Source organism: Macrobrachium rosenbergii, chromosome 27 (genome assembly GCF_040412425.1).
Source record: "Macrobrachium rosenbergii isolate ZJJX-2024 chromosome 27, ASM4041242v1, whole genome shotgun sequence".
Classification (NCBI taxonomy): Eukaryota; Metazoa; Arthropoda; class Malacostraca; order Decapoda; family Palaemonidae; genus Macrobrachium; species Macrobrachium rosenbergii.
The window spans coordinates 35,221,748-35,226,066 of NC_089767.1; the positions used below are offsets into that span (position 1 = coordinate 35,221,748).

Here is a 4,319-nt window from a genome sequence, read left to right on the forward strand (position 1 = left end):
CATCATGTATATAAATGTGTGTGTATAAATATATGTATACTTATGCATGTGACAATTAGATAAAACAGTGGCCACGGAAATTAAATTAAAGAACATTTTACTGGGCTCTTTCGTGTTATTTCAATATATTTCTGGTTAAATAAATTATATATATATATATATATATATATATATATATATATATATATATATATATATATATATATATATATATATATATATAAGCAAAGATATTTTTGCTCATTCCCACTTATATTGTGTCAACAATCCGGTGACGAAATTCCCACTTATATTGTGTCAACAATCCGGTGACAAAAAAAAAAAAGTTCAAATATTGTATCTACAGTCAAGTAACGGGGAAAAAACTTCATGATCTTTCACTGTCACTCAAACGAACTTTCGTCCGAACGTATTAATTTTCGGGTTAACCCAACAGAATCTTGCAGCATGCAGGATGCAACCAGTTTTTTTTCCTGTAAAATGCAGATCGTAAACAGGATGTTGAAACTGTTTCTTTTGTCAGGATACGAAGGAATGGAGAAATATAGTTTGTTGGGATGACAAAGAGCTGTTTGTGGTCGTTATGTTATGCAGTAAATGGTTCGTGGAATTTGATGGTATTGCTCTCTCTCTCTCTCTCTCTCTCTCTCTCTCTCTCTCTCTCTCTCTCTCTCTCTCTCTCTCTCTCTCTCTCTATCTATATATATATATATATATATATATATATATATATATATATATATATATATATATATATAAAATCATGATTGTATATAAATCACGGTGTGATAAAAATTTCATATATATATATATATACACACATTTTATACTTCTCTCTCTCTCTCTCTCTTTCCCCTTGTATATATATATATATATATATATATATATATATATATATATATATATTATATATATATATTGCACATGTATGCTTATATATGCATATATATGATATGGTATATATATTTATATATCAAGATGCTGTAAGGGATAATGATTAATTCAGCTGGGAGCAAAAGTTTTAATGGAGAAAACAAACTGTGTGCTAGAATATCTGTATAGGAGAGTGTCTTGTTTGGCTTGAAAGTAGGTTCTGAAAAAAGATGTTTACATCTGCATGGCTGCGTAAAATTTGTCAGGATTTATTTATGTGATAAACGAGAAATGACAGGTATTATTGTATCTTGAAAAGTTGTTTGATAAACAAAGATGCTGGTGATGAAACCAAGTTGCCCTGGAGAGAGAGAGAGAGAGAGAGAGAGAGAGAATGAGGGAAAAATAAGGTTAGGTTAGTTTAGGTAAGGTTGACAATACCGTAAATTAACTAGGAAATTCAGGGTGACAGCAGAACAAGGAAAATTTGAACGCCCGGCTCGCGGGCGTAAAATGGTGTAAAAGTGCCAGCACAAGGCCTTGGGGAATCTCTTCCATAACGACATGTAACGTGGGGAAGTTGCCAGTGCCTGCGCTTTCCTAGAAGCAGTAATGCCGAAAATGCCGCTGCTTGTGCCATTCGGCAACGCTTGTCTGTGCTGCCCTGAGCTGATGAGATTATCAGACACTGCACTGGTCTGAAAAGTTTGTCAGAGTTTCTGAGAAAAGTAACAAAGTGGGATTCAGATGACTGGGAAAAATTGTACGGGATTGCCACTGGTTTCAGATTTTTTTTTTTTTTTTTTTTACGAAAAGTAATGCCCCAGAAATTAAGTCATTTAGTATTCAGAAAAGTGACAAAACGGGGTTCAGATTACTCCGGGAAAATTGGCTACTGGATTGTCACTGGTATCAGATTGTTTTTGTACTAAAATCAGTGTCTTTGAAATCATTGTGATGCTATTTGATGCTTCTTATTGATTAAATGCATCGTAACATTGTGTCGCACATCAAATTAGCATTCGTAATCTGTCAGGTATCGAGTGAAAACTATTTACAAATAAGAAAATCAAGACATTCTTGGCTTACTTATTGTCATGAACAATTGAAATGCATTTACTTAATAATTGGTATTATGTAGATGTCCAGTAATAACAAATAAATGGATTTTTACCTTTCTTGAAGGCCTCTTGTGAAGAAAACGATTCCTGTAGATAATGTATTACTTTATAGTATATTAAGTTGACATTGCTCTTTGCACGGGCAACGTCAGTATCCAGTTCAAATCCTCACCACAAAAAAAAGAAAGATAACTGTAACAGAAACTTACAGAAAACGGGTTGACAAAGTATTTTTTTTTTTTTAGAAAACGGGGAATTTTCTATATATTACAGCTCCGATCTAGGATGGATATCACTGACGTAATTTTCCATTACAGTTCATCATAATGTCATTTTAAACATTTATAGGTGTTACAAGGTTTTAGCGTGCATGTAACTTGTTCATATTTATTGAGTTACTTAGATATTTCTTCCTATAAAAACATTGCTCATTTTGGTACACACACACATATATATACTGTATATATATACTTTAATTTTAATGGGGTATTTGGCACTTGTTCTTATATCGTAATAAGCACACGTGTATATATATATATATATATATATATATTATATATATATATATATGTATATATATATATATATATATATATATATATATATGTGTGTGTGTGTGTGTGTGTGTGTGTGTGTGTGTGTGTGTGTGTGTGTGTAGAGAGAGAGAGAGAGAGAGGGAGAGAGAGAGTTGTGTGAGGGTATATTTCAAAATGTCGATAATCTTATACAACCAGATGTACACTGTACTTGTATAATAACATTCCTATGTATTTGTTCTTTTTATATCTAATTTATTTACGTTCATTCATGTTTGTTTTCATTATATGTTCAAGCGGGATAGTTTTTTTTTTTTATTTCTGATAGTGTCATAAGCTGTCTTAAGGAATTTCCCACATAAAACCATCGGTAGCATTTTGATACCAGAAACTAAAAAGGTATCCTTAAGAGTCTCAGCGTTGGGATTCCTGTTCTTTTTATACAGTTGTAATTGCATCGAGCCTTGAAAAGAACCATTAGTATGCTGTCAGTGTTATTCTACACTAGGGACATAAACAATTAGCTTAGTATATATATAAAACTTCAAGGTGAATCTTGCTCGCAAACATAAGTACTAGTCTGCCATTATGTCCGGTTCTGGACTTCGTCACCGTTGTTATGTGCTCATAATAAATAATGTACATCGATTTAATCAGCTCAGAACTGTTAGTGTGTTTGCAGTGTTGCTGTGAGGCATTTTATGTAAATGCCTCACATATTTAAAGAAAGGTTCTATGAGCTTCACAATAAATCATGGCAATAAATGAATGAATAAAGTGCGAATATTTGATAAACGAATGTAGTTTCGCAGTTTATTCATATAAACATCAGTAGTACTAGTCTTCCTGTCACCGTTGCTTTATGCTCACAACAAATAATGTACGGTTATATATTCAGCCTAGTTCCGGTATATAATCATATAAAATATAGGCGACAAATTAATCAAGCTGTCGTTAGTAGATAAACAAAACACGGACGTACAGTACGAAACCAGCGACGGCTGCAGTGTAACAAATAGTGTACTGTTGTTTAATCAAGCTGTTGTCAGTATATAATTATCAAAAGTATAGACATATACCACTAAACGATAAAGCAATCATGCTATTGTTGCCAAATATATCAAATACACAGTGCTATGGACCAGCGACGGCAAAGCCAGCGAACATTCGCCAGCTGATCCGTTAGCTAACCACACCGCGTTGGCGCCTAGCGTCCCATCGGCCTCCTTAGCTCAGTGGTAGAGCACTGGTCTCGTAAACCAGGGGTCGTGAGTTCAAACCTCACAGGGGGCAAACCGGAAGTGTTCGTGACCTTTTTCAGGGGTCATGTGGCGTTGTTTGTTTATAGGAGGTTGGTCGTGCGTGTAATTTGAGAGCTACTGTATATAGGGAGAGCTTTATAGATCGCTGGAAGGTGTGGTTATAGATAAATGAAAGAAAGAGGTAGGTAGTGTGTCATATGCTTGATAATTTTTTATTATCATTTTTTTATAGTATTATTCTTGTGGCGTTGTTTGTTTATAGGAGGTTGATCGTGCGTGTAATTTAGGAGCTACTGTGTGTATAGGGAGTGTGTTATAGATCACTGGAAGATACGGTTATAGAGAGAGTGAGAGAGAGAGACAAGGACCATGTTTTATGCTTCATAATTTTTAGTATTTTTTATAGTTCTATTTATTAATTTTATTAAATTATTAGAATATTATTAGCATCGTTTCTAATTCGATAACATAAAAAAAACGCTTTTATGATTTGGAGAAATTTGAATATATTGACAAATGTAAGGTGA

At 33.5% G+C, this 4,319-nt stretch overlaps 1 non-coding gene across 1 annotated transcript; it reads left to right on the forward strand.

Moving 5' to 3' along the window:
* Positions 1-3,751: 3,751 nt before the first annotated feature.
* TRNAT-CGU (transfer RNA threonine (anticodon CGU)) lies at positions 3,752-3,823 on the forward strand. The gene has a single exon. It is a non-coding gene; the product is annotated as a tRNA-Thr (tRNA).
* Positions 3,824-4,319: the final 496 nt, after the last annotated feature.